The sequence below is a fragment of the Saccostrea cucullata genome, unplaced genomic scaffold, assembly GCF_032062105.1.
Source record: "Saccostrea cucullata isolate Sc308-1 unplaced genomic scaffold, CSIRO_AGI_Scuc_v1 ctg345, whole genome shotgun sequence".
NCBI classification, from domain to species: domain Eukaryota; kingdom Metazoa; phylum Mollusca; class Bivalvia; order Ostreida; family Ostreidae; genus Saccostrea; species Saccostrea cuccullata.
The window spans coordinates 67,001-80,236 of NW_026923192.1; the positions used below are offsets into that span (position 1 = coordinate 67,001).

At 33.2% G+C, this 13,236-nt stretch overlaps 2 protein-coding genes across 2 annotated transcripts in view; one reads left to right on the forward strand and one right to left on the reverse strand.

The window, feature by feature from the left end:
- LOC134263406 (solute carrier family 40 member 1-like) overlaps window positions 1-13,236 on the reverse strand; it is a 125,614-nt gene that overhangs the window by 17,504 nt on the left and 94,874 nt on the right. The gene's annotated exons all lie outside the window — the stretch shown is intronic.
- The window catches only part of LOC134263404 (rho GTPase-activating protein 35-like), a 38,593-nt gene continuing 38,345 nt past the window's right edge, over window positions 12,989-13,236 (forward strand). Inside the window, exon 1 of the mRNA XM_062745735.1 lies at window positions 12,989-13,057. The gene's annotated coding sequence lies outside the window, so the exon portion shown is untranslated. The remainder of the gene's footprint in view (window positions 13,058-13,236) is intronic.

Genomic DNA, 13,236 nt, shown 5'->3' on the forward strand with positions numbered 1-13,236 from the left:
CGAGTAGGTCTTCCGTTAAATTTCTAGATAAGATGAGATGTGATTTTGACTGAGATATTCGTTAAAAGAGAATGACATTAAGTTTTTCTTCATTCAATTTAAAGTTTCTGTTTTTTTCAATATTCTGAACATCTTTTGTTCAATATTGCTTATAAAATTACTCCCCCTTTTCGAGAGTTAAAGCATAAAAAATATAGCATTTTGGCCCCTGGCGATCCCTTATTACATAACATATGATCAAAGTATTATAACATATTGTTGCATATCGTTAAAATGAGTATCTTTGCTTCTCAAAATGTATACTTATTACAAAATAGGATCATTTAAGAGTTAAAGACTTCTGGCCCCTCTGAGCCCCTAATTTGATGAGACGGCCCCTTTTTCTTGATATCAAACGTTAGGTCTTGTGATTTCGAAGACTTTTTGTTATACACTTGTTTAGAGATTTCTTTTCGTTTAGGAGAAATGCTTAATATAAATATTTAGGGGCCACCCCTTCAAGTCCCTAATGGGGCCTGTTTACCAAAATTCAAAGTATGCATATTGTTTAAAACATTTTTCTCACCATCCTTTCTTCAATATTACTTATCAAAATTTTTCCCCTTTTCGAGATATCAAGCGTCAAAGATTTGACATTCTGGCACCTTGTGACCCCAAATTACGTTACATATGATCAAAATTTTATAATTTATCGTTGCAAATCGTTAATATGAACATCTTGCTTCTAAAATACATCTTTAAATTTTGATCATTAAAGAGTTTAAGATGAAAGATTTGGCCCCTCGCAGCCCCTAATTTGAGGAGTTGGCCCCTTTTTGATGTCAAACGAAAGGTCTTGTGATTTCAAAGACTTTTTGTTCTACACCTATTCAGAGATTTGTTTCATTTAGGAGATATGCTTAATACAATATTTAGGGGCCACTCCTACAAGTCCTTAATGGGGCCGTTTTACAAAAATTCAAAGTATGCATATTGTTAAGCATATAATCTAGCCATCTTTTGTTCAATATTGCTTATCAAAATATTCACCCTTTTCGAGGAATGAAGCGTCAAAGATTTGACATTCTGGCCCCTTGTGACCCCTAATTACGTAACATATGATCAAAATTTTATCATATATTGTTGCAAATCGTTAATATGAACATCTTTGCTTCTGTAATGCATCACAAAATATTAATCATGAAACAGTTAAAGATCGCCCCTCTACCCCTTATTTGAGGAGTTGGCCCCTTTTTATTGATGTCAAACGAAAGGTCTTGTGATTTCAAAGACTTTTTGTTCTACACCTATTCAAAGATTTCTTTTCGTTTAGGAGATATGCTTTATATAAATATTTAGGGGCCACTCCTACAAGTCCTTAATGGGGCCGTTTTACAAAAATTCAAAGTATGCATATTATTTAGCACATTAATCTAGCCATCTTTTGTTCAATATTGTTTATCAAATTATTCAACATTTTCGAGATATGAAGCGTCAAAGATTTGACATTCTGGCCCCTTGTGACCCCTAATTACGAAACATATGATCAAAATTGTATCATATATTGTTGCAAATCATTAATATGAACATCTTTGCTTCTGTAATGCATCACAAAATATTGATCATTAAAGAGTTAAAGCAAAATGGCCCCTCTGAGCCCCTTATTTGAGGAGTCGGTCCCTTTTTCTTGATATCAAACGTTAGGTCTTGTGATTTCAAAGACTTTTTGTTATACACTTGTTTAGAGATTTCTTTTCGTTTAAGAGATATGCTTAATATAAATATTTAGGGGCCACTCCTACAAGTCCTTAATGGGGCCGCTTTACAAAAATTCAAAGTATGCATATTGTTTAACACATTAATCTAGCCATCTTTTGTTCAATATTGCTTATCAAAATATTCAACCTTTTCGAGATATGAAGCGTCAAAGATTTGACATTCTGGCCCCTTGTGACCCCTAATTACGTATTATATGATCAAAATTTTATCATATATTGTTGCAAATCGTTAATATGAACATCTTTGCTTCTGTAATGAATCACAAAATTTTAATCATGAAAGAGTTAAAGATGAAAGATTTTACCCTCTCAGCCCCTAATTTGAGGAGTGGGCCCCTTTTTATATATCAAACGAAAGGTCTTGTGATTTCAAAGACTTTTTGTTCTACACTCTTCAGAGATTTCTTTTCGTTTAGGAGATATGCTTTATATAAATATTTAGGGGCCACTCCTACAAGTCCTTAATGGGGCCCTTTTACAAAATTCAAAGTATGCAATGTTTAGCACATTAATCTAGCCATCTTTTGTACAATATTGCTTTTCAAAATATTCACCCTTTTCGAGATATGAAGCGTCAAAGTTTGACAAAAAGGCCCCTTGTGATCCCTAATTACGTAACATATGATCAAAATTGTATCATATATAATTTAAGATAAATACTTTTGCTTCAGTAATGTATAACAAAATATTGATCAATAGAGAGTAATAGATCAAAAACTGTTGGCCCCTTTGAGCCCCTAATTTGAGGGGTCAGCCCCTTTTTCTTGATATCAAATGAAAGGTCTTGTGATTTTGAAGCTTTTTTGTTCAACACTTATTCAGAGATTTCTATTTGTTGTGGAGATATGCTACATATAAATATTTAGGGGCCACCCCTACAAGTCCTTAATGGGGCCATTTTACAAAAATTTCAAAGTATGCATATTGTTAAGAACATTATTCTGATCAACTTTTGTTCAATATTGTTTATCAAAATATTCCCCCTTTTTAAGATATAAAGCGTCAAAGATTTAGCATTCTGGCCCTTTGTGACCCCTTATTACGTAAGATATACTTAAAAGTTGAAAATATGTTGTTGCAAATGGTCTAAAATTAATAAAAATCGAAATATCGAGCAGAAAAAATGATAAAATTTTTTGGTCACAAAGGGGATCGAACCGGGTCGCCAGCGTGACAATCCAACGCGCTAACCATTCAGCCATCGGGATCGCCGCTTCGCGATTTCAAACGCTAATATCTCGAGATTGGCTTTTTCGATTTTCAAACAAATAACATATTTGGCTTCTGCAAAATGGTCTCTATTCAATTCTAAAATAAAAATATTAAAAATGAAAAGTTGAAAAAATACGTTTTTAAATTCGCTTCCGGTTTCGACCGGAAGTATGTCGCACGAAAAGGCGATTCTGCAACGCTATAAGTCATGAACTATCATCTCCAATTAATCTTCAGCTCATATCTTAAGCAGTTTTTGCTATTAAATCAAGACAAAATTGCATTTTAAAATCAGAAAATTGCCCATATCTCACGACCGGAAGTGACGTCATAAAAACGACCAAAAACCTATCAAGATTGATTGATAAGCTACTACATATAAAAATTTCATGTAAATCGGCCGAGCCGTTCCCGAGAAATCGCGTGCACAAAATCGGTTGGAATAATAATAATAATAAAAAAGAAACCTAAGTGTAACAGAAAGGTCTTTTTTAATAATAATAATAATAATAAGAAACAGAGTAAAAACAATATGTTCCCCAACTTCGTTTGGGGAACATAATAAGTGGAAAAATTAATGACCTATCTTTTGAAAATCTTCTTAAGAACCACTGGGCTAGAAAATGTAAAACTTATATAGAGGCAACCTCAGGTATAGTGCATATAAAAAGATCTTAAAATAGGAAAAGCTGAAGGAGGCCTGATTAATTTGTAATTTCTAAAAAATGTGTATTTTTTCGAATCGAGATCTGATTTGAACTTCGGAGATCATGTTCTCCGTCGCAATTGCACGGAATCGGGGAGGGGGGTATAAGTTTAAATTAATTGATATATTATGTTACTCTGAAGCAGAAATAATCGAAGATGCCATCGATCGGCAAATTTTGTAAAGTTCAAAATCCGTCTTTGAAGTTTTAAACATTAAGAAATAAAACTTTAGCACTAAAGATCCACTCCTCGAAACCTCTACCTAAATTGTCTCGAAATATTCTTAAGAGATCAACGTTAATAGTCACGACATATAGTAAAATGACCCAAATGAGAGTGAAAGAATTTCTTGTCATGAAAATATTCGATTTTATAATTATAATATGTCGTTATCCCACGGCATTGATTCCAAGATTATTTCGTTTGTGCAAAATAATTATCATTGTTTTAAATAAGTTGTTTATGTTCTCTTTAACTTATATTTTTATATCTATTTTGAAAGAATTTTACCTCAGAATGTTTCCGGATTCGTTCCGTAAGTGGTTCAACTTTTAGAATCTTTTCCTTTCCATATTTGGAATCAGAGAATATGAATTCAATATGGCTGACCTATTAGACGGGGAAAACTACAAGTTGGTATAGTAATAACATCCTTGTAACTCATTTAAAGGATAAATGTACTAAAATATAGATCAGAAGATTTCCGGTTATCATAAGTATTTATTGGAATCTACTCAAACAGGCAAAAGAGTTCAATTTTTCGGTTTTCCTGGATTAAAATATTTCCCTCCGGTTGATGAAGAGATCTTGGATTTAAGATAAGAGGTTGGGCTTGGTTCATGTTTTGATTTCATCTTCCTGCTGGAATTAAGGAAGTCAATCAAAATCTTTGTCATTAATTTTAATTTTGTAACCTAGAAATCTTTTCCTTCCTAGAGTTCAAATATGCACTTGCTGACATTGAGAAATCCATGCCTGAGTCGGTGAAACGTTGATGATAACGTGTGTACAAGCAAAATATTTTTGACCCCATTATACACAAAAAGGTAAATTCCCTTGCCAGTGACCCGACTTATAATAATTTTTAGACATTTATCAGATGATGGTATGAAGTAGGGGTGAGGATTTGGGCGCATATTTTACTTCATGGTAAAGTGTTGTAGGGTTTCTCCTTTTATCATGTTTACAATGCTGGGTCTTGTGGGGCATCATAGCACTCGATAGTTGTGAAAGTGATGCAGGTACAAGGGAGAGCCCTGTTGTATCTGTGTACTGATGAATACATCAAAAAGTTTTGTATAAATGTCTGTAATTGTTATTACTTGTTTATTATTTAGTGGTATTTATGTAAGGTAGGACTAGTTGTGAATTTTTCATAGATTCATAGCTGTTCATGTTTTCCTTATAATTTATAATTAATTGTAGAAGTTATGTTTTGGGATTTTCTGAATTGGTCGAAGGAATTAAAGAGAAAGGATGTGTTACATAATCTATTCTTAAAATCATGAATATTATAAACTAAGTGTGATTTTTAAACCTATTCGAGTTATGAACACAGATGATTTAAATCATCTTCAGGAAATAATCCCTGTTGTGTAATTAAGAAATGAATTTAATTTTTGAAGATTCATGAGGTTATGAACTACGACGCTTCACGCTGGCATATTTCATGAAGCACGTTAGAGCTTTATGATAAATATGCCGGCGTGAAGCGTTGTAGTTCATATACCTCATGAATCTTCAAAAAATTAAATTCATTTCTTATATTTACATTATTTTTCTGATGACTTGCCATAAATTTACGCCGTTCAATTGTCGTTTTTAAAACAAAACAGTGTGCACAATATTTTTTGCCTTTTTGACGTCAAGAGCGGTATTATGACGTAACAATGGAGATATTCATGCTTATTCATGATACATACCTAATGTAGTTCATGAGAAAATATACTGCATTTTATTTTGTTAAGAATCATAGGGGAAATTTATTGGAAATGTAAATATTGTAGAATGAACTTCCTTATTTTCACACCTTATGGACAGAACACCACATCTGCATGTATATGAGAAAGCAAAGTAAAATTTAAATGTTAAAAAAAAGTGAACATGTACATAAATCAGTACATAGTACCAAGATTAGGTGAACAAGGATATACCAAACTCATGATAGCATATTAGTAGCATTTTCAGAAATTAGTGCAAATAAAACTTACCAAGTGTACATTGCGGTAATCCTGAAAGGAAATTAATGGATTTGAAAAAAGGAAGAGGACCTTCGAAAATATAGTTTGAACTTTTTAAGGGCATTTAGGATTTTTTTCATTTGATATGCATACTTAAGGAAGATAAAAGAGATATTCAATGGGAAATTGTCTCTTTTGGAATATGCTAAAAAACGAGTAGTAATCATGGTAATATTCCCCATTTTCAAAAGTGAGTTATCTCCCCTCAAAATCGGAACTCTTCTACACTAGCCTAACTTCCGCGGACTACGCAATACAAAATAGTCATCAACTTACACGCTGTATTTAATAATTTTAAAAGAAGGAAACGGTTTGAATTTTTTTTTAGATAATAAATTATTTTATGAAAGGTCTGTTAGCCCCCCCCTTTAAAGAAAGCTATACGAATTAACCAGGCACGTAGCATCGTCTTTAAAAGTGGGGGGGGGGGGTTAGCCAAAGAAATGTTTTTTTCTTACCTGGAAAAGTTGACAAGCAAAGAAAAACCTTGCCCAAAGTTGAAAAAGCTACTTATTTCAGTACCAGTTCCTTGGCATACAATACTACATTTCCCTTATATAACTTACCGTAGTATTAACTGTGTGTGTGTGTGGGGGGGGGGGCAACCTATTTATCAATGAACATTTTCAATAGAAAAAGTAATATTGGGAAAAAAAATTGGTGTGGGGCTAGGCCCCTTGACCCCCCCCCCCCCCCTCCCGTGCATACGGGTACAGAGAATGAATATGTAAATGGGTTGAACAGTTGAATATGAACCATAGTTGTGAAAATTAAAAATTATTAGAATTATTAATTGTGGATTCAATAAAATTACGGTACATATATTTTTCACAGATGTACATGTATGTCAGTTACACGGGGTTACATGAGTCTCTCTCTCTCTCTCTCTCTCTCTGATATTGTTTTTTACACACTTTGCAAAAAAGAATAACTTATAAAAATAAATAAATGTACTGACACTGAAAGGATTTAAAAAAAATAAATAACACTTGAGAAAAGAATGTTTTCTGTTAATTAACGAGAAATACGCAAGGAAATTATTGTATTAATTTCGTGTTTCTGCTCTCAATTATCTGATCTAAAACAAAATGTGTATTTTACTCGGGAATATACATGTACATATGCTTAGATCCTACACTAAAACTCTGATTAAATGCAGCTCAGACTTTATACGACATATGTAACACGAATTCAGGTCAATACTATTTAATTAGTCTTTCTTCGTTACATGAGGACATGATATTAAATTATTCATTTAGAATTCCATTCAAAGTTTTAATACTTTTACAAATAAAAAAATCTAGAAACACTGTTAATTCAAATGAAATAGGCCTTTAATTGTCACCAAATGTGTTCTTGTAAGTAAAAGTTCTATGTTATGACATACAATCGAGCAAAAACACAGTTTCTTGGTATCGGTCCAGTCTATGCGAAAGTCACCGGACCGTCGGTTTTTACCGGTAAAATTTAGGTCGGGTCGGTAAAAAATTTCAGTATACAGGACCAAATGTCCGATTAAAAATAAGGCCAAATAAATCTAAAATAAGAGGTACACATGGTCGAATTCCCCACAAATATCCTTTATTTGACCAATTTTGCAGTTATACCTGATTAATTTTTATGTATTACAACCCTGTCATGATCGTTTTTATTCTAATTCGAATTTCCTCTGTCAAGGATTAGAGATCTTTAGATAGCTCATACGTAGATTTGGTTGGGAAAATATTTAGATAGCTCATACGTAGATTCGATTTGGAAATTATTTTCAAATGATTATTGACTTGAGTAACCATAATGAATTGTTTCAGGAAAAATAAATATGCATTGAAAGTGCATATTAAATTTAAGAAAATCTTTGATACAGTGTATGTTGTATATAAGTCAAATATGAAAAAAAAAAAATGCATGCAATTGTATAAATAGATATCTTTTACAAAGGAAAATTATAAGTAGTTAACTTTCCTATTTCACTCTGTATTTATTTAAGATTTATTTATGCTTAAATTTCACAGTGAAAATTAACCCCATCCCACCTCTTAATCTTAGTATCATAATGATGTATGGATTTTAAAGGCGAAAAAAGTCGGTCTGGTAAGAAATTGTTCGGTCTGGTAAAAATTTTATTTTTACCAGACATTTTGTCCTGTAAAAATTTTAAACTTTCGCGTAGACTGTCGGTCGCGGAAGACGAACTACTGCTGTATATGCAGCAATTTCAGAGGTAAAACTGTAGATGGACATGTCATCAGTCTCCAAAAAATTCCTAGAGATTCAAAGAAAATATGGCTGCAGCAGGCTAGATTAATTCGTATAAACTTTATAACTAAAAATTTGTTCCGCACATTTTGTAAATAATGATGATCCGTCTGCAGAACATCCACTACCGAAAATTAGCTTATTAGCTTTTTTTTTTTTAAATAGGCCTATTCGAATATGTATCAGCATTTTATCAGTAATTTGTTTCTTTTTTTTTTTTTTTTTGTTTTTTTTTTTTTTGTGAGGGGGGGGGGGGTGTCACACAGCACCTTATTATAGTACTACACAGATTAATACAAATCCAAAAAGAGACTATGAGTGGGCAATTTAAAAAAAAATACGAATCAGTTAAGATTTCTTTTTATTCACAAACACAATAATATTTTCCATATGACAGAGGCATTACACCACGAACATGTTTACATCAAGAACGTCCGCGGAAGTGACTTTATTTATAGCGCATGCGTATTAAACACAGTAAAAGAGTTCCCTTCAGGGGAAATAACTCACCTTTTGAAAATGGGGAATATCATAGCCTAGATAAGTCTGTGTAGCAGGCTCCAAAAAATTCAATCCTACAGGCTACTGCTATATGTTTAAGCAGCATATAACTTTATTTAAAGTGATTAAAAACAAAACAAAATGAAAAACTCAAATCAGTGTTAATTCTGAAATGATCATCAATTTTAAGAATAAGCAAGGCTTCCTCTCATTGACTTTGAAAAACAGGGACAAATGCATTGCCATGCAATAGATCATGCGAAATGCATTGCAATAATAGGTTTAATTGTGATCTGCAGTAAAAAAAAAAAAATTGTTCATACTGACGTAGGGTTGCCAAACCAATGAAATTAACATGTAGGTGAACAAGTTATTAAACTTTTAAAGTTTTTCAGCTCATACTAAATTTTACTTGCATTTGATGAGATTGCAAGTGATATGTATATATTCCTGGTTGTTGCACAGTATTCAGAATGAGATACATTACTTGAGATAGGTACAGAAAATTAGCTTCAGATAATGAATAGGGAAATGTGCAATAAAATTTTTAGTGAATACTTAATTCCCATCCGGATCTATAGTGTATATTTGTGTACTGGATATGCTGATCTATCCTTTTTATTTAAAAAATGTGTCAATGTCTTAGAATCGGATATAGAGAAATTATGCTGGATGGCTAATAGTGGCTCTACACCAGGGCTTTCATTGAATGTTGTAAAAGTGTAATTTTTAGAGTCATATGTAAGGAATTATTCATGCCAAATTTGATTTAGATAAGGACACTAATTGTACCATGTTCTTTGTTTTATAATTTGAAAATTGAAGAAATTGTTCCTTGTCTAAGTTTTGTGATTGACAGAAGTGTAAATTTCATATAAGCATGCGAGGTGTCTAAAGGGAAGGAAATTTTTATTTAATGTACACTGTAAAACTCAAAGCATTGGGTTAATTACTCAAATCAAGTTTTATTTAGTTGTATTTTTTATTATGCCCCCCTTCAAAGAAGGGAGGGCATATTGCTTTGCTGCTGCTTGTCAGTCGGTCAGTCTGTTGCTCCACCAAGTTTCTGTTCATTTTCTTCGAAGTGGTTGCACATACTGAAATGAGATTTGGTATACAGATTTATCATAAGAATTTCTAGGTCAAGTTTTGGTTTGGGACGATCAAGCTATTTTTGACAGAGATATGCCCTTGGACTTGGGAAAAATTCCATTTATTTGCAGTTTCCATTCATTTTCTTCACAGGGGTTGCACATAGTGATTCTGAAATGAAATTTGGTATACAGGTTTATCATAAAAAAATATCTAGGTCAAGTTCTGTTTTGGGTATGAACAAGCCGTTTTTGACAGAGTTATGCCCTGTTGGCTTAGAAATATTCTAATTATTTTGGAGAGGGGAGCATAAAGTGTTTTACAAACATCTCTTGTTTATGAGAGGTTTTCTTTATATGTATATATTCAAAGAAATTGGTTACTTAGGTGAGCATTGTGGCCTTTGGGTCTCTTTTTTTATGCCCTCCTTTGAAGAAGGGAGGGCATATTGCTTTGCTGCTGTCTGTGGATTGGTCTGTCTGTCTTTCGGTACACCATCAGTTTCTGTTCATTTTTTTCACAGCAGTTGGACATATTGAAATGAAATTTGGTTTACAAATTTATCAAAGTGTTTTCCCTTTATTTCAAAGAAAAGGGTTAAAGATCAGTTGTAACAGGCTAGGGGCTGAGGTTTATGAATAGAATCTTTGTGGACCTTACAACAAGGTTTTATTTGGAAGCAGAATTTTTGTCAATTGAAGTGGTCAATTTGGCCAATAGTCGATTCTTAGGGAAAACACTGTATCATAAGATTATCTAGATCAAGTTCAGTTTTGGGTGCTATCAGGCCATTTGGACAGAGTTATGCTCCTTGGACTTAGAAAAATTCCAATAATTTGCTGGATAAATTATTAAGCATTTCCACAATTCCTACAGAAATTTATGAGGAATCTCCCACTTACCCAGTTAAAAGTAGTTCTCCAGTGGCATTGATCTTATGGTCGCTACCTTGACCTTTGGATGTAAGGTGTGAATACTATCTAAAATAAGTGTCACGACTTAGAGGAAAGTGATTTTAGGCATAAAAAATTGGTTGTATGTGAACTCTCTTTCGGTGGATGGAGGCACTTTGCCTTAAGCCATGTCCTTGCCCCCCCCCCCCACACACACACATCCTATGAGGGGATATTAAGATGGCCTTAACCCATTTCAGTTATATTCTTTAGTTCCAAATATCATAGGTCTCTGATTAGAAGATACGAGCACATCTATAAAAACTACATATATTTCAGGAATATTACCATTTGAGTGCATTGTAAAGAAAATATGCATAAAAAATGTCATATCATATCTGTTTATCATTAACCATGTTAACCGATTCTTAAGTTTCCATCAGGTTTCTTAGAAAGTCATTTCTTGCTCGCAAAGGGTGCCAGACATTTGTGTCTCATATTTTTCTGATTTTTATATTTGCCAAAATCTGCAGCAGAAATTATGATTGCATCATTGCCTTGAAAAAATCAACAGGTGTATTTGTATAGAAGTTGTTCAGGAATTGTGCAGCATGTGTTAAAATGTATGTAATCCATATTATCATGAAGTTCTTAATAATTGGGTCAAAAGCAGAATTCTGTGCATTTTAAGATGTTGAAATTCAGTTTGAAGTGGTGAGTTGATTTCATTCATGTACAGTGTAAGGGTTTGAATGCCACAAAAATGTTTATCATGTGGAAAAGAATGCAGTAATATGTATATAGCACTTGAATTTTTAGGGGCATCACAAAAATTGTATTGTTAAGTTGAACATGTTGAATGAGAAACAAATGTATATTAATTGGTAGTTTCAGGTCAACAATTCTGATTTTCTCTCAAAAAAGTGAATGAGATTTATTTATATATGTTTGGGTTTTTTTTTTTCTTCATAGTTCCTGATATCAAAGATTTTTTTTTTCCCATTAGCATGATTATAAGTACATACCTAAGTATAATGTAATGTGTTATTGAATACCTGGTCTGGTTTTATATATGTGGAGGTCAGTCGGATTCGATTGCTGGTCTATCTAGATAGCTCAGTTGGTCTATCTTGTTAGAGCACCTGACTGGAGATTCAGGGGGCCGAGGTTCAGTTGGTCTATCTTGTTAGAGTACCTGACTGGAGATTCAGGGGGCCGAGGTTCGAAGCCCAGTCTGGTCCCCTGCAATTTTCTCCTCTTCCGTAACTTGTTACTTCATATATATATGGGGTTTTATCTATCTTTCCATGAAATTTTTTTTTCCAGTCTACCTGCAGTTTTTGTGATCATTTGTGCATTAACCCAACACCATTATTCAACCTTTCTTCAGCAGAAACCTCTTTAGAAGTGAAATACGTTATTGACCCAAAACCTATGTCTCATGGGACATTGCTTGTGGTTTCTGGGGTTAAACCTGGATGCCAGTCATACATGTCACTTATTTAATTTCAAATGCATATGAATTTTGAGAGTCAAATTATATTTTTGGTTCTTTGAGTCAACATGTTTAGCTGAGTATGCCTTGTGTTTAAATCTGTAATGACACACAGTGGTCTATGTGTGATATCAGTCATTGATTTTCAGCATAAGCATGACCCCATTATGACAATTACACTAGAAATTGATTGTACTTAAATTAAAAGGGAGTGAAAATGGGAGGAAATAATACAAAATCTCATTCAGTCTGAAGAAAGAAAAAAAAAGTTGGGACTGAGTTGAAATTGGTCATGGGCTGTTGGATTTCCCAGTCATTCATCAGTGGTCTCCATACCAACCTTGGTTAATAGATACTTATTGATTTGGTGACTCTGAGTCATTGAGTAATCCCCAGCTTCATACAGACTCTTCAGCTACAGTCAAGGCTGAAAACAAAAATAGAGGAAACTCCCATAAAAGAGGGATAGGTTCAGATAGGGTTTACTTGTATAGATGAGCTGGAACCAGTAAAGCTACAAATAGGACAAAATTGAATTGTAAAACTATATGCAATGCAACAGAGCTTTGTACACAAATAGTATATATGTATATAATATGTACTATAGTCAGTTTCTAAAATGTGCTCAACAGGTACTTAATCCTGAGACACTGCTGTATAATTAAGTAAAGGGGTCTCATCCTCATTTTGCAAGTCTACTTAACTAAAAAAAAAAGTGTCTGCGCATGTAACAAAACACTTAGTAAAGCTTGAAGTGCATGTAGAGTGTTGTGATAGTTCCTTTTTGGTGATGGATACCCACATCTGCTGGGATGGTTGGACACCTGGGAATACATTTGATATATGCAAAGGTTTGAACATTTGAGTCGAAGTGCATATTTTTGGCGTGGAAATTTGAATTTTGTAAGTGTTTGATGTCTGAGGGTTTAAACCTATATTTCGTCTTCATAGCATCTTAAAATTTATTTCTTACAAAATCTGTTTTTAAAATCTAGATTTTATATGAACATGATGAAGGAAAAAACTTTTTTCTTCTACTCTGAAATTAACAGATGAGGCATGTTAACAATTTCCCCCATGTG